The sequence below is a fragment of the Taeniopygia guttata genome, chromosome Z (assembly GCF_048771995.1).
Source record: "Taeniopygia guttata chromosome Z, bTaeGut7.mat, whole genome shotgun sequence".
Lineage (NCBI taxonomy): Eukaryota > Metazoa > Chordata > Aves > Passeriformes > Estrildidae > Taeniopygia > Taeniopygia guttata.
The window spans coordinates 36,153,603-36,179,345 of NC_133063.1; the positions used below are offsets into that span (position 1 = coordinate 36,153,603).

A 25,743-nucleotide genomic window follows, 5' to 3' on the forward strand; every position below is an offset into this window, starting at 1 on the left:
GTTGTAAATGAGAGATTTAATAAAAAACCTAGATGACATATTGAGTTTTTTAATATTTCTTCCTTCCCTTTCCCAACAGATCCAGTGTTGCTGCCCAGGTGAATCTACACTACATCTGCTGACAACATTTTCACCTTTGAATTTGGCGACAAGTTGGGGTCAAAGTCAGCGACATGGAGAAAACCCAGTCTCTCACTGGAACATGTACTGACAGCCTGCAAACATACAACTTTTTATTATTCCTGCATAGAGTATCTGCCTCACGCTTAATCTTAAATACATTCCCCTTTGCTGATTCCTTTACAAGCAAATGTACAGACACAGAGTTTATTGCTTCTTTGAGTCAGCTCTTAATACAGCTGTTAGATGCTAGGTATTGCATTATTATCATGCTTTTTGGTTGAAAAAAACCTCAAAATGATGAAAACTAACAGAAATCCTTCTATAAAATAAACATGAGCCTACAAGGCAAAATGGAGATAAATTCAGATAAGAGTTTTTCAGAAATATTAAAATTAAAATATTAATAAAACAAAGGAAGGGAAAATATAATGTATTTTGTAATATAATAAACATTATATTATATACATAAATATATATAATATATTTTTAATGAAAAATATGTAATATTTTTCATAAAAATCACGTGGAATTATATTTTCATTCTGCAGTAATTATGAGCAAATTAAAATACAGTGTAAGCTATGAAAAAGAAGTTTCAACTTATTTACCAATTCATTGCTGCTGCTTATAAAATATTTCTTCAATGTCTTTTCCTTCTCCCCAGAAAACATCATATTTGACTTGAGGTTCTCTGGTAATTTCTAAAGGGAGCAAGACTGGGTTAATTCAGCTTTGTTTAGCAAAGATAAAAGGTTGAATTCTGTGGAAAGATACTTCTGTTCCTCCACCACATCTTCATGACTCCTCCCCTATCAAAATACTCCTCCTATCAGCTTGTTCCAATTATTGAAACAGTAGCTTCATGAGTCATCACTCATCCTTTCTACCTTTCTTTCCCCACTGTATTACCAAAGACTGTGGGTATGCAATTGTAATTCAGAGCCAAATGTTATTTGTCCATTATCATGTGAAATTCCATGGTGGCATGACACATCTTTCTTGTGTGAATTACAGTAGTATTAATGCTAATATGCCTGCATAAGTCAGATCAATAAACAGACAATACCTGTGAAGTTGCCATGGTTCTTTGGAAGTTCATCTCAGAAATGAAAATGTTTAAAAATTGATTTCTATTCCTAGACCTGTGCATATTTCTTCTATCTTAGTCCCATGTAAGATGCTTCCTGTGTCGAAGGCTACAAATATAGAATACTCCATCTTTGCTGGAATATCATAACTGGCACCAAGAATTAAGAAATAATAGCATAAGACTTGCCTTGCCCAAAGTAATCCCAAAAATAGTGCTCTAAATTATCATTCATTATTTTCTTGGAACAAAACTGTCTGGAAATAAAATTGTTACACCTCTGGATTTTGTAGAGCTTTTTTTGAAATATTCTGCCCTGGTTCTCATAGTTACAGGAACTTCATGATTCATCTCAGAGCACTGAAATATGATGTTCTTGTTCTGTTAGTTATAAAGAGACATTGTCTTGCGTCCGTGGTCTAATTTTTGACGAAGTGTGGAAATAATCTGGCGGGATCAAAAAACCCTGCCTACACTTCTCAGTGAAGAGAAGTGGGGGATGCACTTGGATGTGGAACAATCCCTTGGTGTTGGTTGTAGAAATGAATTATTATCTTGAATGCTTCACATTAACTGCAGTTTAACAGACAAACAGAATCTGAATGATGTGCTGTGATGGACAAACATCAGCACTTGCAGACAGTACCATTACTAATGCTAAAGGAATAAATGCATTTTTTGTTGTAGAATCTGGTGTTCAGGATCAGAATGTAGAAATGTGAAAACTGCACTCATTTATTTCTTCCACATTTTTATGCAAATATACTGTATTATTCCCCACCCATACCTTTTTGACCTCATCAGGAAAAAAAAAAATAAAAAAAGAAACTTTAAAAAGTTGTCAAAGTTAACTCCTAGGCTTTTGTGGGAGGGGGTGTGGTTGGTGACCTCCCTGCCTTGCCATGGGAGGCCACAGATGTGTAGTTTTCCCACCTCCTGAGTTGTCTGTTATCTGTTCTCCCTTCCCCCAGTTCATGTCAATCACTTTGTACTCCTTCCCTTTGTTCTAGAAAGTTCTCAGTTCTTTGTACCGCCATTGGTTCTTCCCCTGGAACCACTCCTACCCCCTATCCCAGTTGGCCGTTGCCGTGTCGCTCCTGCTTGACTCCACCCTCATACCCTCACCCGGTTGGATGCTCTGTACCCTGACCCTCCTTCCCTGCAACTGTTATAAACCCTGCCCCGCCCCTGGTTCGGGGTTCTCAGAGCTGGCTCGCCCTCTGAGTGGCTGTGTCCCTTCACTACCCTCGCCTTCCCTCACCTAAGCCCTCAGAATAAAGCCGCTTGAGAGACTCTCGCCCGGTGGAAGACTCCTCTCTTTACGACCACCGTCGCGTTCCCGAAGTCCCCGACCCTGTCGGAGAGACAGAGGAGACGCGTTAGGCTTTTGTTGAGTGTATCTCTCTCCTTGCTGAAAATGATGATCTGTCATTCACTACCCAATATTGTAAAGGAGATTCAGATAACCACATTGCCTCAAATATCAGACTTAACTTTTGAACTACCCATTTTAAGATTTGTATAATTTTGTGGATATTTAGTTTAGATGATGTGTTTGTTCAGACCAAACAACCAACCAACAAACCAACCAACCAACCAGCCCAAAAAAAACCAAATCCACAATTTTCGTGTGATTCACGAAGACTTTAATATTAGAATGTAGCATTTAATTTTGTGATGTGGAAGATGGGTTGTTTGGTAAATATTTAATCTTGGGATTGAAAAGGGTTGAGGAAAACTTTTGCTTTTAGTGTTATGTTTGTTTTACTGCCATAGGAGATAACAGACTCCAGAAAGGCAAATAACATATGAATCCTTGGAAAGAGCTTAGCAAGACCAGGTACTGAAATTAAAAGTTTGGCAGCAAGGAAAGACTATAAGTACAATGTACCATTGAGCAAAAGAGAGAAGCAGATTGGGATGAGAGGTAAGGAGCTGAGCTAGATATGGTAACTTATGAAGAAGGCTGGAGGTGTGTTGTGGTTTGACACAGAAAAAGAATTTTTCTCGGAAGGAAGAGGTCAATTTGGATAATGACCAATTGAAGGTGGACACGCCTCTGAGAACACAGAGGGGTTAAAACACAGAGGGGTTAAAAGCAGAATTCCCAGGAGAACTCGCTCTTTTTGGTTCCGGTCAGCGTGCAGTGCAGCCTCTCCCCTGCCTGGCCCGTGGCTGGGTGGGGGAGGGGAAGGCCCATGGCCTGACTGAGGTAGGCCGAAGGGTGGAGGGAACTGGAACCCACCTGCAGATGGAAGGGTGGAGAAAATCTGAGATGTCTCAGTTCCCCCCCCAGAGTCTCTCTCTGTCTCTCTCTCTCAAGAGACAGCAGAAGTTTTCTCAGCAGTTCACTGCAGGGAAGGAGAAGAGCGGGGGAGAACACAAGGTGCCCATCTGTCTGTGGGAGTTGCAGCGAGCCATCTTTGGGAGTTGGGACTTTTAACCCTTCCTTGAGAAATGAAAGTTTTGTGAAATTTTCTCCTCCTCGGTTTGAAAGAGAGGAAGAGAGACAGCCTGGGACCTGGGATGTTGGAAGGAGAAATTCTAGGTGGGAGGAGATGATGGAGTGGCTTGTGGCTGGACTTTTTCTTGGTAGCCACAGACTGAACTGATCTTCTCCTCCAAGAGAGACTGTATTTTAGGAGGATGCCAGTGAGCCAAAGAGACCTGAAGAGCCAAAGAGACAGAAGTGGAGTGAACAGATTAAAATTAGGGAGGTTTTTGGTGGTGCCCCCTGTCTTCAGAGAAGAAGAAGAGAAGAAGATCTCTGTTCTTGGATCCTCGGCCCCAGGGGAAAATGGGGGGGACTGTGGTCCCAAAAATGAAAAACTGAACTGTTGTTTTTCCCCTCTTGGCAGGGCATTCTTGAAAGGAAAAATCCTAAAAGCAGTCTGTCCATCCATGAATTAGTGGTGAGAGCACTGTGCATGGAAAGGAGAGGGTCACCATTGGCAAACTTTTTTCTCCGGGCGGTGCCATGTGTGACATGGAAGCACAGGATGTGGCAGCTGCATTTCTTGGGGGGTCTGTGGCACAGGAGGGACTCCTCTCTCCCTCGATGGACTGAAATTCAATTGTCTGAAGGGTGGAAACCTGATTGGGGTCCAGGTTGTGTCTCACTGTGGTTTGTTGGAGTTGGGTGGTGGGAGGAGGAATGCTTTGGAAGGTTTTAATTTTGATTTTTGTGTGTTATTTTTTCTTTCTTTTTCCTTTTATAGTAGTATAGTAGTAGTAGCTTAATAAAGTTTTTTCCTTGTTATTAAGCTTGGGCCTGCTTTGCTCTGTTCTCAATTGCATTTCACAGCATTCAATTAAGAGATTGCATTTTCATGGGGGCACTGGCATTGTGCCAGTGTCAAACCATGACAAGGTGACAGAGGAAGAAAGGTATGTAGCTCTTATTTGCATCACCAGGGATCAAAAAAGGAATCTGTTATTGAGCACCCTGTCAAGTAGCTTTTATCCCCATTATGCAGATAAGACTTAATGACTTCCAGATTTGAAAGAAAACAAAAATCCCTGTTATTGATAAGAGAGAAGTTTTATGTGTTTCCTACATTTATGCATGTGCATATATTTCTACTACCTGCCCCGCATAGATATTCAAGGTTTCATTTGTAATTTCTAAGATCAAACTCAAGTTGTGGTTAAAGGTCCTGAATTTTATTGGTAAGTTGTGGGGAAAAAAAGTGAGATGTTTTGGATATTAGATTTCAGTTTTCTGTTTCATAGAAAGGCATATAAATGTCATTTCAAACTAGAAGTATATAAGAAGTAAATATTATAAAATCAGCATATGACATTCACTGACACTCAGATGAGACTTTCAGAGCTTAATAAATGTCACTCTAACTGAACTCAGCAAATTGCTGATTCTTTTCCTGTGCGCTTGATTATGGGAATGTACTGTTCGCTTTGCATGAGGAGGAGTGAAAAGAACAGCTTAGGTATTGATGAAGAAAGAAATTCAGTTGCAACTGGATATGTGAAAAGATGTGCATGAGGTGTATGAAAAGATCTCAAAAGGTCCCTTCTAAGTTCAACTTCTGTGTGATTCTGGAGCACCAAAGCCTTCTAAAAATATCCCTATGTATATATGTATAAAAATATGTATATATGCCTAAGAACATGTATATATGCATAGAATACTTGCCTGCTTCTTAGTAATTTCATTATAATCATATTCAAAACCATCACTTTTCTAGTTTTTGAATTAATTTTTAACATTTGTGGGAGAGGAGGTCTAAGCATGGGTTCAGTAGGACAGACTAACCAGTTTTCTCATGTATATGGATATCAGTCCTCTGCCACAAATAAAAATATATTGCATTTGATGTTCTCCTGATTTAATTTGTCAGCACTATTGACTTTTTTACCTTCCTTATTTTATAGTTTATTCCCAACAGAATTGTGTGTTGTGGACAGTACCTGTCACCTACTAGGTCATTATGGTTAGACACAGGCTATGTGTAATTATTTCATGGTTTATTTTCTCCTTGGTTCTCATTCTTAATAGAGTAATTTCAGCACTGATTTGTGACAGAGGTCACACCCATTACTAATGATTGCCAGGAGGAATGCTCCTCTTTATCCGGCCAAGTTTATTCCTTTTTTTATGTCAGTAAACCATTCCGCAATTCACATAAGATGACCATACACAAAAGAGTCTGAGAATTCTGTGTGTTTCTTATTACTGAATTGCTGTATGTTTCAGGACTTGAAATCTTTGTTCTATTATTATATTGTAGATATTCAGAAAGGATTGAGTGTTCATGCTGTGAGGTCAAAGGCCTTAAATGGACTACTCAATTAGGAGATCAATGACTACAGCATGTTTAACTAAAAAGATTTTCTAATTGTAATGGCAAAATGTTGATGGAGAAGTTGGGTATCTTTAGCACTCAAGATGAACTTTTTAATGTGACATAAACTAAATAAACCATTTTTTCATTCCTATTTAATCTGAAATATACCAATCCTTGCGTTGCAGTTCTACTATACACTCTTTTGTCAGTCAGATCTTTCTATTCCTTGTTCTTTAATTGACTGTTGGCTTTATCACTTAAAGAAGAACTGAAACCTTGTCTATTTTTCCACCTCTTATGGGAACATTATTAATAAGGAAATTATTGCATATTATTTTCAGTGTATGTAATTTACAATAAATTATCATTTACAGTTACATTTTAGAATGCCAAATGCTAATCAAATATAAACTCTGTAAAGAAAATTAAAATGAAAATTTGATACAGTCTGGAATGGGGCAGATGATTACCACAAACTTCTCAGATTAAGTTCTTTCAAATGTCTGCCCACAGATTGAGGATTCACTCTTTCCTGCAATTACATTCTTAGGCCTATAAATGTTTTATGACCTCCCTCTATGAGCACTTGCAGGCACTCACAGCCAGAAGAAGGTAAGGCAAAATTGATCTGTGTAATAAAACTGCTGAGCCAGGCAGACATCTCAGAATTAAAGTGATTGTGCTTTGGTAGTTCAGCTGGCCTTCATAGAAATATTATTTGCAAAAAGTTTATCAGTTAAATGTGTATTTCCAACATACTGTTTTAACTTTTGTGGTTTTCAGTACCTTGTATGTAAAGGTATCAGGTTTGGGTTATTATTGACAAACTCTTTTTATAATGTTGTTTTCCAGATTCAAATTAGACTCAAAGCAACACCATCACCAAGCAGTGGGATAGATATAATGTCATGGTGACATTTTAAATTTTTGTAAATTCTTTCCATTTCAGGTATCAGATTGGCATTAATGCGATAGAGATGTATAGTAGCTAAAAACTAATCTAACAAGGTTGAGCCTGATTATGTTGATTTTGAACATTACCTAATTTCTCTAACTAGAAAATGAACTAGATTAGCCCTACTTATTAGCCCTATCTTATTTAAGAGTTCAAAAATAATTTCTGGAGTTAGGACTAGTAAACCCATGATTGTTCATGCATTTAATTTTATATCTTCTGAATGTCCAATTGCTAAATTGCACTTGGTGGCCTGTATGATTTTTCTAAACAGTTTCCAATTACTAACACTAAATACAAATTCAGACTAACAAAATATGTATTTGTATGTAGAAAGTTATATATCCATGCCTGGAGTGCTCTGTATAATATTTTTGAGTAGCTTTTAGAAGTCAGTTTATCCAAATAAACCCCAAACCTATAATGCAAAATTAAAGTTCATTACAAGCATGGACTTTATTGTTTGAGTGCAATAGTAATTTTTTTTCACTGAGAACTTAAAAAATTCTGTGGCCTACATTTAAGATTCTAAATTCATGTTTAATCAACTGTATGCAGATAAAAAATACTAAAAAACAAACAAACAAAAAAAAGGTGAGCTTTGTGCAGTATTTTTTGTGCTGTCTTATGAATCTTCTCTCAGCCACATAAATCTTGATGTGGAAGAAGTAGACTCCTGGGTGGAATGCTGACAAAGCCATAGGCTGCAGAAAAAATTCTTTGACACTGAAAGTTTATGTCCTTGTCAGCCATGAAGATTTCACTGCAGTGGTAAATCAGAATTTTATGAAAACATTAACTTCACTGTGGCTAAAATTCTAATCTTACAATCCCTGAAAGGCAGTAATATAATTTAAATTCTGAACCTCATTTTTGCAGAATGGAATCTTTGTGAAAAGTCCTAAAATGTTATCTTGTTTGTTTATTTTTGTGGAAACAAAAGGAACCTACTTTTGAAAGGTATGTTGAGAATATTAGGAAAATGTGACATCTCTGTATATTATTCTGTTTCCAATGAAACCTTTACTGAAAGAGTCTGGATTCAGAGGTCATAGTTCTCAACTACTCAAAACTGCCAACTTTATTTTTATTGTTTTGTTGGTCACCTGTCTTTTACTTGACTCTGTAGAGCACTCATCAGACCAAAATGAAATGCTTTGAGTTAAATCAGAGTCACTCAAAACAGACAAGTCAGAGGATAAAGAAGAAAATTCTTAAGTAGTGATAAACATGTATATAAGGATATAGGGACAGGACAGAGAGTCAAAAAGGATACAAGGTGGTAATCTCATAGCAGGAGTCAGCAACAAATGGGTCAGTTTTCATGTTTGCTTTGGTGCTTGTTCATGTTATCTACTATAATGCTGCATGTTACTAAACCATAGATCCAAGAGTGTTGGCTTTTTCTTTTTCCTTATGGTTTATGGTATTTGTGTATTTAAAATGGATTGAAGAATTTATTTTTGTAGGGCTCACTTAAAATGAGCTGGGAAAATGAGACAAATGTTCAAAACAAAGAGCTTCTTGGTGACCTTAGGTGAAAAAAAACCCAGAGAAGCCCATTATGTTCACAAATCTTCTACATAATATATGTGATCTTTTAATATATCACTTGAGTCCCACTATATTACTCAGACAATCATATATACATATATACATATATATATATATATATATTTTACACTGTCCAAACAAAATCAGCTGCTACTTCTGTCATTAATCTGTTTTCAAAATGAACCTAAGACTATAATGAGCCCCTGAGAAACTGATCTATCTGCAAAGTCTGTTTTTCATGCTTCTGTTTTTTTTTTTTTTTCCACAAATAATTGAAGATTTTCTTCAGGAGAAAACCTTACAATGGGAGTTGACTGTGTTGTACAAGAATATTTTGTTCATATATGTAATTACAGATGAAGGTTTTTAATTAGGATAAAATTTTTTGAGCTTAAAGTTTTAGAGCTCAGTGTAAGTACATATTTTTAAACAGATGTTTATACATCTTGATACACATAGCGAAGAGAAAAAACTTTGGAATATTCGTACTCAAATTTTGCTCACTTCCGTGGGATTCTCTCAATATCCCTGGGAAGTATAGAAACTTAGACTTCAAGAAAGCTCAAAAGCTACTGCAGATTCCAAACCTTTCCAGACCTAAATGTATTTTTAAATCATTGCGATTTGTCCTGTCTTAAGTGCTGTCTCTTTTGAGAAGAAACAGTGCATAATGAACCATTTCCTGATCTTTGCTATGACCTGATGGAGAGTGTGTGTGTATATGTATATATTTATTTGTTTTTCACTTGTATCTGAATCCTTTTCAGTGGCCTTTTTAAAGTACAGAAGAAATTGAGAGGGAATTTCTGGAAGGAATGCACTCCTTCATTTTCTTTTAGTTTGAGGAGAACAACTATTAATGTTACAGGACGAGCTTCTGATTTCAGGGAATAAGGCTATTTGTATAAGCAGTCAAACATCAAGGTTGGGGGTCATGAGTGCAGTTTTTTCTTATACATTTTTTGCATATTGGTGCTCCTGTTCAGACTTCAAGTAGTCTGACAATAATAGGCATACCTTTTGAAGGGTACCTGGTAGTAGGAAATACCTATACATGCCCAAAGAGAACTTGAAGAATGCTGCAGCTTTTGAGTAAAAATTCAGTACCAAACTGCATATATTAATTCACCAGCTGGTAAATTAAATAGAATTTTCAATCAAAGCAAGCTCTCTGCATTACTCCTCTGTGACAATAAAATAATTTTATTTTTCACCAATGATACATTTGATGAAGAATCTCAGGTTAATTTTGCACTTAATTTCAAGTTATTTTTTTCTGTAATGCTGTTTTTATAAGGTAGGAGTGCCTTTTTTTTTCCTGTGCACATTATATAATAAACAAATTTCAGCAGTTAAGAAATAATTTGACATGTAAGTATTGTTTTGCAGAAAACAAAATACTGGTGCTGCATTTTTTTATGTGCTTTGATGGCTTTTTAATATAAAAGAACATGCAGGTAAGTTTTAAAAATGTCATCCAAGAAAATCTCAGCTTTGTGAAGAATTATGGATTGAAAACTGAATATATTAATAGTTTTATATTATTATTTAAGAAAAGTAAGAGACAATTTCTTTGCTTTTTATAACCACTGAATTGGGGAAAAGAGTAAGGAAGAGAATGGATGATTTAAGGTATTTAAAAAACAACAGGTCTAGCTTCAGTCTCAAAAGGACTAAAGAACCTGAGGATTTTATCATTCAACTATAGGTCACAGAAGGGAAGTATCAGGATATGAATATCTATTTTAGAAAATCTGTTTACCATTAATATAGGGAAGAGTGACACACTTAGCTGTGCTATTTCCAAGGAGTTTGACAAAAATCAAGTGTTACTTTGTATTCTATTTGTTTAGGTTTGATCTAGCTTGTTAGCCCCTCATATTTGTTTAGAGAAGTCTCTATACTTAAAATTAAAGACATTTTTATTTTTAAGTATAGGATTTTTCTCTCTGTAAGTCTTCCCCCAGTACACTGTTTCCACAAATTTTAGAGAAGTCAAGATGAGTAATTTAGGATGCATTGATGAAATTTCCTGAAACTCAATTTCTCAAGTTTTATAGCTAGCTTAGCTGGACTGAAGTGAAACAAAGTTCATCAGATTGGATCTGTAAGTTTCTCCTTTCTTGTTATAACTCTTATAATGCAAAAAGGATAGTTTATATTAGAACTATAGCTACTGACTCTAAATTTCCTTTGTATCTTTTCACCATATTCTTAAAGGAGTTAAAATGTTGTTGTTCTATTAATGCCAGTCTATTTCTGCCTCAGTAATTTATTTTATAAAAATACACAGTTTTTTAAAAAACCCACTAAGATTCCTGATTTTTAATACTGAACTCATACATCAGTGTATCCTTTATGTGAGGATCAATAGTTTTTAACATCAAGCTAAAAGCATGATTAAGATGCCTCTTACAGAAAGACTTACCAGTAAGATGGAGGGATACAAATCACTTCAGTATGCAATACAATCGTTAACCAAACAGAAAGTTAATTCTCCATACTCAGTCAAATTTTATAATTTATGCCAAGGATTCAGAATTCTTTAGCATTTTATGGTGCCTGTAGAAAGTCTTTTCTCTTCTAAGTGAAAACATTTGAAATTAGTATGAGGTACATGCTCATTTCACAGAGTTCTCTGAAGGCAGAGTTTGAAGTTTTGATCTCTGAATTAAGCACTGATTAAATACATAAAGCCAGCGAGAGAACACTTTTGTTTTGGTCTAAACTAAGTTACATTTATTTTTTTTATTGGTATAAACCATATAATTAATTTTATTTCATAAATGTCCAAATGTAGACCCTTTCCAATCCATTAAACGTGATGTTAGAGAGCCAATATTTTTGCCTGTGTATAGACTGTGATGTTAGAGAGCCTGTTTATTTGCCTGTGTATAGACCAGAAGAACAGTCTTTTTTAAATAAACAAAAAACACTTATTCTTTGAAAAATAAGCTGTGTAAATTGGTTTAGAAAAAAATTCTTTATTACCAAATATCTCAGTACTTTATTTTCTGAAGCCTAGGAGTTAAACTCCCCCTAGGACTTTCTGCCTACAGGTTAAAAGTTCTGGTGCAACTTTGTTTAGAAATTCTGGGTCCCCATGTCAGCTAAAATGCTTATAGGAGGCTAATCTAATACAGTTTTCTATACAGATGTTTATAATTAAGTGTTATGAAAAGAGTGTCATAAATTACAAAGGAAATCAAACAGTAAATTATTTTAAGGATGAAATCATGGATCTTTAACATATCAGTCTTGAAAATACTGATTGAGTTAATCTTTAATAAATTTTGTAGATAACCTTTGCTGTGTAGAATGTGTTTGCCAGTTTGTAAAAGTGACATGTGAAGGGCCACTGTGTAATCACTGTGAAGAGGTGTAAGAAATAATTTTAAGCCTATTTAATATTCTATTAAATAACTTTTTGATTTGGTATTTTGTTCTTGATGGCTCCTTTATGTCAGGCTGTTAATTTTCTTGATTTCTTTGAACTTTAAAATGCACCACTAACAGAGCACAGAAGATTTAGAAATTCTGCAGTAAGTCCTTGATGGACTGACAAGAGAACTTCTAATTTTTCCTTATGACTGAAAGAATGATGATCTTTAATTATGTTTGTATAGTTGGTAATGGTGAAATCGCTGTAGAACAGTTAAAAGATGACCAGCTGTTGGTGTATGTGTGTGTGTGTGTGTGTGTGTGTGTAATTATTAGTGATTCTTTATGAAGGAGACAAAGCAGTATCCTCTGTAAATGACATTTCTTTCCCTGCAAGTACTTTTAAATTAGGTACTTGTAACCAAATTTAGCTGGGAAAATCCATAGTTGTCTGGGACACAGTGGCTATCAGCATGACAGGTAACAAGAGTCAGAAACACTAAAATTTGAGCTGGACTGCAACACTTAGCAAACAATAGGAAAGAAATTCCATGGAAGGCCAAAAAAAAAATGTTCTATGACAGCACAATTCATAGCTTCATAGTGCTCTGAGGAGGTGCCTTGCAAAATTAGGATAAAGTATTTGTTCCCCATAGAGGCAGCTACAGCTGTGCTGAAAATAGACTACCCTTTACTCTTCTGTTTATGTGGTGTATATTTTTCAGAAGTTATATGAAGAAAGAATCAGAAACCATTCTCCATTTTAAAACCCCATGACCAAACTCTGTCTGTGGTTATATTTATGTTGATGTCAAATAACTTCATTGACTCTTGTTAACGACATATGTTAAAAACATATGTTACATATATTAAAAAGATGTAAGACATGTCTGTGTGTTTATTTTCTTGTTGTATTTGAGAGTGTGTAAAGTATATATTGCATAAATATATGCTTTTTAAATGTGAATTATATGACTCCTTTTAAAAGAAATTTATCATGACTATTGCTATTTTAATGAGATATTGAAAGAGTACATATGAGTCATTCTATAGAACAATTACTTGCTCAGCACTGAGCTATTTGAATTTGAACCAAGAGAAGTTCCTTGAGTAATTATGGCTGTTTGATTGATGGTCATGGCATTTTTAAAATTTTATGCATTGTAGAAGATGGAAAAATTACTTTAAAGAATTGCCCTTCACAAAATTAAAAAATTAAAAATTAATCTGACTGAGAATCACACAACTGCAGTGAGGAATTTTGAGTTATCATTTCACCTAGTAAAGAGCAATAGTCCTCCCTGAGCTGTTCCCCTCCCAAACTGAGAAACTAGATTTATTATTTTGATAATGCCTTGAGATGAAAAGCTAAATCTTGCCACGAATGTCAAAATGTAGATATGTGAGTAATAGGCTCAAAACCTAGACAACTCTTGGAGAAAAAGAAATTAATATTTACATAAGTAATAAAAATGGAATTGCCTTTCAGTAAAAATATCTGTATTTTTAAATATTGTGTACATGTGAACAGTCAGCAATGTTTTGTACAGTAGCATTTTTTCACTTTTCTAGAATGCTTGTGACACCAAGCATGGCCTTAGCTGAGGGCTCACAATCTCAGGATCAGACTCAGGACTTACCACTCATTTCTGAAATTGTTCTTTGATAAATGTTTTAAATACTTCAGGTCCTTTTTAGCCTTTTCAATGATGTCTAAGGCAGTGATTTTCTTTACAATTTTCCAATTTTTCTGCAGGAGAAAGAAAAACCAAGGTGCTTTCCTCAGGTTAATTGCTCATATTTACCTGACAGAGTAGAGAATTTTGGGGTCACTGAGTTGTTCTGTCTGAAAAGGTGAATGCAGAAACATAATTAGTCTCTCCTGGTTTCTCTTTGCCTTTCTCATTAATTTCTTGAAGCTAATTCCTGACTATTTTTCCATGCTTTTATCCAAGCAAACTGCTGAGTAATGTGAATGAGACAAAGAAGTAAAAAAAAAAACCAAAAACCAAAAAAACCCCAAAAAAACCCCAAAAAACAAACAAAAAAAAACCCACCAAAAAAATAAAAAAACCCACCACCAGTGTAATTGTGTTTCTTTCTCCCATGACTCAGAAAGTACACTTCTACCTGGATATACATAGATCTGTTCTGTACTGGTGCAGATGGTAAAGTGTTTTGAGTAATAATCCCTAGAATAAGGTTATTTTCTTTAATATAAGGCAGCATTATTTTCTGAGAACATTGAGAACATTAAGGCCTTAATTATTCCTTGAACCATATATGTGTATACTGCTAACTATACACATACTTAGAAAGTAAGTCTTCCACTTTCATTTTGTTTCTGCCAGTCCCAGCAGAAGTTTTGATAAAAATTTCAAGAAATGGACTGAAATACTAGGTTCTACGTTATAACCCTTCATAAAACCCATAGTGAAAACTCAATTGCATTTGAGTTAGTATTTTCCAAATATAAAATTTGATTCAGACACTGATTGGTGCTTTTGTTATTAATATTATAGAGGCTAAGTTTCTGTAAGTAAAAGTTTTATGTGATGGTTCTGCAGAGGCAGAGTTCATTTTCACGGATGCAGTGATTACAGGATATTATTAGGAAGAACTTAATACTTAAACAATTAAAATGAATTTTTAAAAAGTCCATCAGTTTCGATCTTCTATTTTTGAATGTAAAATAATTGCAACTAATGTAAGAATGTCACTCTAGTTTTAAGGAATAAAAATTACATCTTGAGGCTCCAACCAACATTTATTAATACATTGTTACTCATATTGTTTGCCTTCCCTAGTCAATTGCTAAAGGAAAGCTGTTGAATGTCTGAGATTTTTCCTACAGAGAACCATGGTATGATCTCTTTATAAAGGAGAACTATTCCATCCAAAAGATCTCTTCTAAATAGAAATGTTGGCAATGGTTTTAGCTATTTATATTGAGCTGATCTTTATCTGCTTTTGATCTACTGTGGAAAAATGTGTTACCACTGACAAAAATAAAGCAGTCTAGCATGTGAGGTAATTTATGATAGGAAAGATGCAGAAATGAATGTGAAAAAAAATTAATAAAACTGTCTGATTTGCTTTTCTGAATTTTAGTTCTTTATTGCACAATAAAGACAACCATTCGTTGTCACAGAGTTTGCTGCATTTTTGACTATTTCTTTATCATTCAACTTGGATGTGACTGCTAAGTGAGAAAGTTCATTCAGCTCAAAGTTGCATTATTTAGTATGCTTATGTTCAGACAGGTAAAATTATCTCAACTGGAATAATTCATTTTTTGTTTGGACTTAGTAGCTAGAGCCTTTAATTAAAAATTTTAAAAGCCCAGGGGGTGGTGGAAATCCAAGATCACTCAAGATCAAGTTTTGTGTAAAATGTAGAAGTCATTTTCCATCTCTGTTTATATGCCTGCAGATGACCCATACAGACTTGCAGTCACATCTAAATTTATATTCATAAACAATCTCTCTCCTTCACCTTCACCTTCTGGTTTTGTGTTTGCCCAGATCAACAAACATCAGCTCCATAATTCAGAGGTATTAGGATTGCTGACAGCCTCCATGTATCCTGGCTGCAAATCAAAAATAATTTTTGAAAGAGGAAGACAGAAATGAAATCTTGCTGATCTTTATATATTTAAGATTTCAGAACCAAGTTGGATGATTTTGTTGTTCAGTATGTGTTAAGGAATACATGTAATTCTAAGGTCCTTGATACACCAAGGACCTTGATTTCAAATTATAAATGCTCTTCTTACTGTTTGATATTTTTAGATATGTCAAAATGGAATTGTAAGAAATCTTTCAACAGCTCATATCTGTGTTTCAAATTCACTTCTGAATGGAAGATTGAAACAAATGTGCAGGGAAGTGGCATATGAGAATAATCCTTGTTATTATCTCTCCTGCCCTGACATGTCTAACATGTCTGTTAGACATGTTGCAACACTTGCTTAATTGGTTTGATAAGGTTTCATTTTTAAAAAAGTAGGTTTTTTATATTTTTATTTACTTAGTTTCATAGTGGTAGTAAATATATTGATTCTTCCTCTGTACTTCTAAACATCCATTTCTGCTCATCTGCTGGTACTGGCATATATATAACAACAAGACTGAGTAAAAGTGTTTCAGAGAGTGGGCAATTGGCTCCGGGAAACGTGAAGAACTACTGAGATTTTCTGGTGCAGAGCTACTCCTGAATGAAATTAGTGTCAAACCTAAGTAAAGCTTCACAGAAAGAAGCCAGTAATCTTTTTGTGTGTGAGTGGGGAAAATAAAACTCCTAAACAATTTTTTTTTAAGTTTCTTTCTTTCTTTTACATAGAAGCAGAATGCACTTTAGTGAAATGCAACATAAAGCATTCTACTTTGAAAATTTTGTTGGTAGGAGTTAAGAACTTAACTCCTATGCCAGGTCCCTATTGTCTAAAAGATCTGTACCTGGAGGTACAACCTACTTAATTTGTTCATTTTGACTATATTTTCTCCATTCAGGAGACATCAATGAAAATCTCTGAAGACACTGGGCAGTGCTTCTTTGCAGATTTGCATTCTTTTGTTACTTTGGCATCAGGGAAATAGAAACATCATGAGGCTGAAAGTTTTTGTCAAGTTCAAAAGCTACCCAGGGAAAAATGATTTTAGAAACAATATTGTTTACCACAACAGAGATTCCATCCCACTTGCCATCCCTCATGCTTGTGCATACCTGTGGGTTGCTATATTCACCATGCAAATTTGTTAAGCACTGGCAAAAAGAGAACCTATATATGATTAACTGTTCTTGTAGCATAAAACCTTCAGCCTCCTTACTTAACAGCAACTGGGTGTCTCAAGGAAAAGAAAAAAATCCTCGACTTTAGAAATATCTATCCACAAACCTTTTTGTTCTGATCCTGCCATATCAGAGCCCCCTAAGTGTTGCCTCTGGGCTAATGCAAATTGAAGAATACAGGGCTTGTACCTTTCACAAAAATGGTATCTTAAAAGCTACTAGGCCAACATGTTTTCCTTTCTGAGGCTGAGGAGTGCCAGCAGGACTCTGCAAGTCTCTGTGTGTGTATATAATTGTGTGCATATATGAATTTCATCTTTCCCTCTACCTGCACTCAAGAGACTTTGCTTTCAGATTTGGGTTTTTTGGGGTTTTTTTCCAAGTTTGATGCACAGGAAGTTTTAGGAGGGGATTGGAATCCTATTTTGGCCTAGGGATTTAAATCTTATCCATCCCTTTTTAGAATCTGATAGCTCTCAGACAAAAAACTTCTAGATAGGTCTCCCTGCATCTAATGCCACTGTGATGGATGTACAGCCTTGGTTTGTTGTGGGTTCTCAAATTCAGAGTGGTAGCAAGAAAGCCACAAGGTGGATACAGAATGGTAAACTAGGGTAATGTCAGTGTCTCTCTGTTATAAAAAAATCGACCTCCAAACCTATGAGGGTTAAAATGGCGCTAGAGTGATATAGACAGAGACTTAAATTGAGGAGGTGCAGATGTAAATTGATAAAGGAGTTTGATGCACCATAGTATTGAAATGTATCTAAATTCAATATTGTTAAATATTCTTAAAGATCAGATGAATTATACATAAATTAGATGGATTATTTGTCCGAGGCAAAAAATTGTGACATTTCTATCTGTCACTTAGTATAACAAGGTTAGCATGTTTTATTCAAAAGGTTTAAACTCTTGTAGTAAATGATTTGTGTGAATTACTTTTTCATTGGACTGCTAGGTAAAATAGAAACTAACACAGCTATTTTATTATATGAAGTCAGATTTTGCATTAAATAAATTAGCACAAAAATGTGATTATTTCTAATATCTTTAAAATTCACCTAACATTATCTTGTCATTTGGAGACCAACATCTAAAAACAGTAAAGGAAAAAGAAACAAAGCAGCACAGCTCTCCCCGAAAATTATTGTGTATGAAGCATCAAGATAAAAAACCAAAATGCCTTGGTGATAGAGACCATGGTGTCATGGAACTTAAAAGACCTATCTGCTGGAAAATAAAATCAAAATATACAGCATGAAGAGAATTTTCTGAATTACAAAAAATTTAAACATGAAGAAAAAAAGTCCTCCTCCCTTGATCATACTTTGGAGCCTAATGAAGTACAGTTTAGGGTTCAAATTCAGATGTCCACTTGATTTTTAAACAGTCTTTGGATCGTCTTTGCTTAATATCACTTGTTGAACTGGAAAATAAAATTAACCATTTGGTGAACAAGAGAACAGAAAAACAGGAATAACTTTCTGTGTGTGTAGTTGTGAAACTGTGAAGTATTGATAAAATTGATTCCAATACCTATGCTGGATAGCAGAAGTTGGTAATGAATTTCCCATATCCCAGATAAATGCCCAGACTTTTTCACCAGTGTGTGCCATTCTGTGCACTGAGGTGAAAAAGTCTGATATGACAACTATCAGCTTCATCTGCTTTCAGGCTTCCTATCAAGCTATCAGTATTTCTAACAGGAGTCAGAGCAGGCCGTAGCATGATGGCTACAAGTTGGTTTTCTAATCTGAAGCAGGATACTTTCTGGCCTCTACAATGTATCTGAGAAATCTTTATTGTTCTAACACTTTTATCACCATTTCTGGTTTCTATATGTTGTCATTAAGAATCACAAACCTAAGAGCGTCATGGCATTCCAGATCCTGCTAGCATTTTACAAGGAGCATAAACAGCCCAGCAATAATAGAGATGACAACCTGCTGACAGAGGGCTTCTCCCTTTATGGCAGTTCAGAGAATAGTAAGAGATTTAAATAATGAGCCATATAATGTAATTCCGGATTTACTTGTCTGACATCATCTCTGACAGTGGTCAGTTCCAGATTTATTAGCAGAGAGACTTTTTCCTTCATTAACTTACGTTCTAGTTACTTATCTTATTGAAGGTATAAATCCTTATTTGGATTTTTTTTTTCACCTCAGACTCATTCTGTTGCAGAAAAGTTTGAATCAGAACTGTGTACTGTGTGAAAATTTCTGAATTTCCTATCTTTCGCTTAAAATTTTGAAGTGGATGACCAATTGTATTTATGAACAGGAGTTGCAGCTGCATTTTGACAATTTTTACAATAAAAATAATTGCTTACAATATTCACAAAGTAGACCAGTTCAAGACTCAAGTAAATCAGAAACTATTCTTAGCAGGTGTCTGTTATAGATCAGTGGCAGTGAATTTTTCACCTTTATCACATTTTTTTTCCTAGTGTTCTTCACAGATGAACATGTAAAAAGCAAGTAGATATGTATACATGAAAGGTGGACTGAGAAAATGAGGCTCAGAAATTGTAGTGTAGAAAGGAACAGACAGGTCGACATGAATGGAAGAGTGATGGAAGCCCATTGCCACAACAGTAGCCCTGTACATTGACAAGGTCAGAAATCACATTTAAAGTTAACTACCATCTGACATGTTTCTCTTTAGACTTGCTGACCATCATCAAGTATTGATCTGCCATTCTAACAGCAATTATTAGTCTGAAAAGCATTGTTTTTTTCTTGAAGGTAGATGTATTATTAAAAATATTAATTAAAGTTTTATTGACAAATTTATTACATTTAATAGTGTAATAAATTTCTAAAACGTGGAACACAAAATTGGTACAATATAATTTCACAGTGCTCTGCACCATCTCAAATCTACTGTACTGTCAGGTTTATTGAAGCATCTTTTTTGGTCTCCTATCTTTCACCATAGTTTCTAAACATTTAAATTACTTTAACTTGAATGTGCACCTTATTAATATGAACATCATAAAACTAAATTAAGTCTATAAAGTATGAACCAGTACCACTTCAGCCATTGTATTAATCTCCAATTCTGAAAATTGTGCTTGTTGCTGTGTTGTGCTCGTTGTTCTAGATTGGGATGTTTCTTAGATAAGAAGTGAGTAACATCTCATAGAATCACAGAATCAATTAGGTCAGAAAAGACCTCAAATCCAGATTATAAATGATCACCATCACCTCAATAAGTCTGGGGCACTCAGTACCACATCCAGTACTTCCTTAAGCATCTCCAGGGACAGTGACTCCTGCACCTCCTTAGGGACTCCATTCCACTATCTTGCCATCCTTTCTGTGAAGAACTTCTTCCTAAATATGATGCATGTTCTAATTGTATGTTGAACAGAATAAATAAAACAAGTAAGACTGTCTCTATGTGCTTTTGAATTAAGAAACATGTACTTGATTTCAAGGATTATTTATTTAAACTCCCTGTGGATCAAATTTACAGTTCATAAAATCACAATTTAATGGTTTGCCAGCTAGTTACTTTAAATTTATCATTCAACTGTCATAATAATTTCACTGTTTAAAACTTGATCTCAATTTTCACCTAATGAAGAAAACCCTTTTTTTTACATACAATGCTTCATTATATTTGAGTTCTTGTTTTCTCTAAAAGCAAGTGGCAAAGAACAAATGAGAAAAGTTTTTTATGCTTGTGCTGGTAGCCATTTGTAGGTTTCAGCTAGTAATTTTCAGGAATCAGAAATTGGAATTCTTTGGAAAATTATTGTCTTGAAAAATTTGAGCATAAAATAGTTTCACCCCCCCCTAAATTTACCTTTTTTTTTTATTTTATTCCTGAAGTAGGACAAATTTCAGAAATATCTATTTCAAAATTTATATTTGCCTCTTTTCGTGTGTCTCCATTTACCTGATTCCGTAAATTAATTTAAGAAAACCATGTGTTTCCAGATGGATACAGTATTCATGGGCACACCTTTCAAAATGACTCATTATTGAAATAATGGCAGTTTAATGTCCTTCCCTACCCAGGAACATTTTGTTCATGTATATTTTATTGTGTATTTGTTATTTTCAAACTTCTCATTATCTTATTTTCACTGGAAATGAAGCTGATATAATGCATCCCTAATTGAAAAAGTGCTAAGAGCAAAAGCATTGTTCAGTTCATCAGTGTAAGTATGTCACACATTATTTGGATATTTGCCCATGGGATGAATAATTTGCACTGAATTTTCCTCAAATTTTCTTACAAACTTGCAGCCTAAGCAATAGCCAAATTCTCCATGCCTTAATCCTGAGATGGGGTTTCCAGAGGTTCTGTCATGTCTCAGGCAACCACATAATGAAACAATATTTTTCCAGAACGATAAACTATTTGCTTCATGCGCTATATAACTTCTTTACCTATTTTTGTAACTTTTTTTTTAACAGGAAGGATATATTGACTTACTTGACTCTTAATTGAATGCATCAAGTTTCTTGTCATATTATGCACCCAGTGTTAATGGCTATCATTGTTTACAATCTCACCTGGATTCAAAAGATTAAATAATGCAAATTGTTTTATAGTTTCTTAGTAGAGCCTGTTTAATGAGACAGATTTCAAGGCTTATTCTCTGTTTGGAGTTACACAGAAACAGTGGCTACAGATAAGACCTACTGTTAGTAATATTAACTATTATGCTAATGGAAAATAACTACCCTCTGCATCTGTAAATATTGCTGTTCTGTTAGTTTATTAGTAATAATACAAAAGGAAAAGTAAAAGGGAAAAAAGGGAAAAAAGGGAAAAAGGGAAAAAACAAAAACAAAAACAAAAACAAAAACAAAAACAAAAACAAAAACAAAAAACCAAAACCAAAACAAAACTAAACAAAACCAAAACCAAAACCAAAACCAAAACCAAAACCAAAACCAAAACCAAAACCAAAACCAAAACCAAAAACAAAACAAAAATTAAAAATAAAAATAAAAATAAAAATAAAAATAAAAATAAAAATAAAAATAAAAATAAAAATAAAAATAAAAATAAAAATAAAAATAAAAATAAAAATAAAAATAAAAATAAACAAGGAAAAAGAGAAAAAGAGAAAAAAAAAGAAAAAAAGAAAAAAAGAAAGAAAACCAGCTTGCACCCCCTCACCTCCCTGCTCCTCTATCTTTCCACCTGTACTTTCATTCCCTCTCTGAATTTCACACAATGCCTGAGAACCAGAGGGAGTGGCACTATGTATGCCGTGGGCATTTTCACCAGGTAGAAGAGTTCAGAGAGAGGACCTGAAAATTTATCTGAATGCTTTCAGCCTCCTCCAGATCAGTCAGCTACAGAAATAAATGGAATTACTGTATGAATGACTTCATGCACACTGGCCAGCACAGTGCCATCTTCCTGGTATGTCTCTCCTTGGAATAATATCACACTGCCACGCTTCCTCTGTGTTGTGCCACATGTATCAGAAGTTGATTTTCTGGGAAAGGCCATCTTGCTTGCTAGCTGTCAGGGCAGATTGCCAACCATTCTTTATTTATAAGATTTTTTTTTTTTTCAATTCACAGACAAATAATTAATTTCAGGGTTTTTTAAAATGTATTTACAGACCATGAAAAATTGCTAAATATTTAGGGCACCATTAGCAATTCATTCAATCAGTCAGAAAAAATATTAAGTACTTGCGCTCGGTCAATATGTGTGAGGATAGGACTAGTCCTTCAGTGGAACCAGGGCTGGCAAGTGCAAGGAGCTGAGGGAACACCCATGCATTTGGGGCAGGAGCACTGCACAGCTGGCATGGCTGGCAGAGCCATGACAGAGGTGCTCATGGGACTGGGGAAGGCTCTGGGGAGACGGTCCTGTGTTCTGTTCAGCACAAAGATGAGCAGGGACAGAGGGGCTGAAACCAAAAATATTTTCCCCAGTGATAATGGTGGGTCAGCTGGTCCAATCCCTCCTTGGAGGGTTTTCTGTTCATGTGGGATAAGACACTCAACAACCAGGTCAATGAGCAGAGCATTGAACTGGAGACCTGCTGTGTTCCCTAATAACCTGAAATGCCCTCTAATAAATTCTATGGTCTTACAATTATTTTCAAATTATGGAATCAGTCTCTGAATTATTAGTTTATTATTGAGAAAGATTTTTCCTTTCTTGGTCAGCGAAAATTTTACTACTTCATATAGTGAAGAATCTTTTAAAGAAAGGAACTTGTAAATTCTAATATGATTGCAAATTATGATCTCCCTGTTTCCTGCTAAATATAAACAGAGAATTATAGAATTGTTTAGGTTGGAATAGAACTCCAAGATCGTTGAGTCCAAGCCCTGGTAGATCACCACCTTGTCAACTGACTATAGCACATAACCACATACAGTTTTTTCTTGTACACCTCTGGGGATGGTGACTCCACCACTTCCATGGGCAGTCAGTTCCAAAGTTTGGCATTGTTACATGTTTTAGATATAACAATTTTACAGTGAAGGAAGGAAACTTTATATTCTTCAGCATGTAGGATCATTTCATATGATGTTCCATATTCATATAGAGATTAATCTTTTTTTCTCTCTCTATGTTCTCGTCTTTATAGATATTTGAATTTCTATGTTTTTGCTAAACATCAGAGATGAGCTCATACCGGCTATGTAGTATCTATGATTAATATACTAACCACATAAATAATAATTTTCAATTCTCTGTGCATGCACAAAATTTTCCACTATCATTTGCACATTTTGATATTTAAGTTTTTTAATTACAGCAACAAGTTATTTATCCCTGGTGTGAATTTGCTTAATAATGCTGAATTCTGGTTCATCTGCAGTATCAGACTCTTGTTTCCCCTTCTGTCATCAATGTTTAGCTGGGAAGATTAGATTTAAAGAGCCCCATTATTCACTGTTTACACACTCTGATAATTAAGTTGGTATGGGTATATAAGGAATGTGGAGCAGATTGAAAATCAGGAGTGAGCTTTGTCCATTGTGACTTTAAAACATGCACAGAGCAAATCCTACTTATATTTAGTTGTACTGCCTCATAGTTGATGTTTTTTTAGCCTTTTTAAAATAATGTGCAATAACAGAATTGGTTTTAGCACTGCCTTCTAGCTGAACATTAAATAAAGAATTTATCAGAGCAAATCCTAGCATTTGTCTGTAGCAAGCAGCCCTAGTTCATGCCATTATGTTACACTGGTTGTAGATCATATAATGATCTAAGACTTAATTGAATCCATGAAGTGATTAAACTTATACACTAGCATCTAAAAGTAAAAGCCAAATTAGTGCTTCCAAAAAGATCTTCTTACCTAACATGTAGGATCAATATATATAAAAAATTACTTGGTTGTGTTTTTTTTTTAATATGTGTATTGATTTGCTAAAAAATAGCAAGTGAGAGAGCAAGCAAGATGTCTCTTCTGATCCTTCTTCCTGGTTTAGACTTTTTGGCACAAGAGAGAAAAACCCTCAATATTCTGTTTTAGGCAGTAGTTGATACATGTATTCTATATTGCAGATAACTTGTATTGTAGATTGTTAATGGTAGCATTTTATGTTCAGAACAGTGAAGGCTATCCTCTTCCCCGTCTCATTCACTACAGTATGAAGAAGCTTGAACTGATCAGTGATTGGAAAATACTGATCTCCAAGTCTACTGTAGGATTATCAATACGTACTCTTTCAGCATAAGAACTAGCATGCTCAGGTAATTAGCATTATCCGTCCTTCCAAAAGTAAAATTGCATTAAAAATATTATCAACATTGCCAATATTTTTCTTTTCCTGTCTTTCTCATATTCATCAGATTCAGGACAATGTGCCATTTTTAGTTTAAATGTCAATTTTATGACTCTACTCCATGATTTTTACTGTTCATAAAACAGATTTTCAGTAATTAAGGATATGAAATAACTATTAATGAGGTTCCTCTTAATTTACCTGAAGGATAAAGATTAGTATCTATCCACCTAGAATAATTTTTGCTAGTGGATATTAAGTGTCTCACTATGTTCTAAATTCCTAAATTTTTTGTTTACATATATTTATACCGATTCTCCAAGGGTATCAGATTCTTACCTCACCAATCATTAATTTTATGACACGTAGAAATTATCTGAAAATGTAATAATGCAATCAGTCTATGACTACATTTTGACAGTGCTACTTTTACCAGTCAGACTCTGTTGAACCTATCAGGAGTTTTCTGTATTAAAGACAAAACAAAATGCCTTAATGAGTTTTTTGAGAAACGTTAATGTAGAAAGTTATCTCATTTGAAAAAAAGGACTTACCTGAATAAGAGATGGGTGTTTTTCAGAAAAATAAAGCTAATATACCTTTATAAATAATAAAAGCATAGAAAAAATGTGTGCTGTCTTTGTGAAGATTTTTCAGTGGTTGTAATGTGGTGTGGAAGAGCCATGAAGGAAAGTGACTCAACAGCCCTCATCAGTGTGGGAGGAGCTGAGAACTCAAGAGACTTGTCACATCCTCCAGTGGCATCTGCCTGAGAAATCTCTTAATCTATCAGGCTGTTGATGAAACCATCACCTAAACTGTGCCTTCAATCTGCCTGAGCTATCATTAGCTGAGATCACAGGAGAAAAGTTTTCCAAGGCATGTTTGCACTTGAAATTCTGGTTCCTTGCAGAATTTCATTTGCAGGTACCATACCTAATACACGTCATAGCCTCTCAGAATAGAGGGAAATATGAAAGCATACAGGATCCTGGAGAATGAGTCCATATTCTAAGAAACTGAAAGTTTAGTGTTCCTAGCACTAAGCTGAAAAATAAGGAAAGAAAAAAAAGGAAAGAAAAAAAGAAATATCTCTGCTGGTTTGGCAGGACTTAGTGAAAATTAAGTTTTAGTACTCATCTGTGCTCAGACACATACAGGGATTTATGTGTATATTATTCAGTAAGGCTATGAAATGCTTATATTGGGGCAATTATTTGATGTTTGTACACATTGGTCATGCCACTAGCACTGGAATACCAGTATCAGTGTTGTGTTCTGAATGGTATCGAATTGCAAAACTGTTCTTTCTTT

The 25,743-nt window shown here is 34.8% G+C and overlaps 1 long non-coding RNA gene across 2 annotated transcripts; it reads right to left on the bottom strand.

Annotated features, from left to right (window-relative positions):
* LOC121468217 (uncharacterized) lies at positions 1-25,123 on the bottom strand. 2 transcript variants are annotated; one of them, XR_012053155.1, is made up of 5 exons: positions 24,984-25,123; positions 13,546-13,655; positions 2,472-2,564; positions 732-824; positions 1-215 (listed from the first exon to the last, which is right to left on the bottom strand). It is a non-coding gene; the product is annotated as an uncharacterized lncRNA (long non-coding RNA). The 2 variants fall into 2 exon arrangements; XR_005978288.2 differs by lacking the exon at positions 13,546-13,655 and adding an exon at positions 13,711-13,751.
* Between the last annotated feature and the right edge of the window lie 620 nt (positions 25,124-25,743).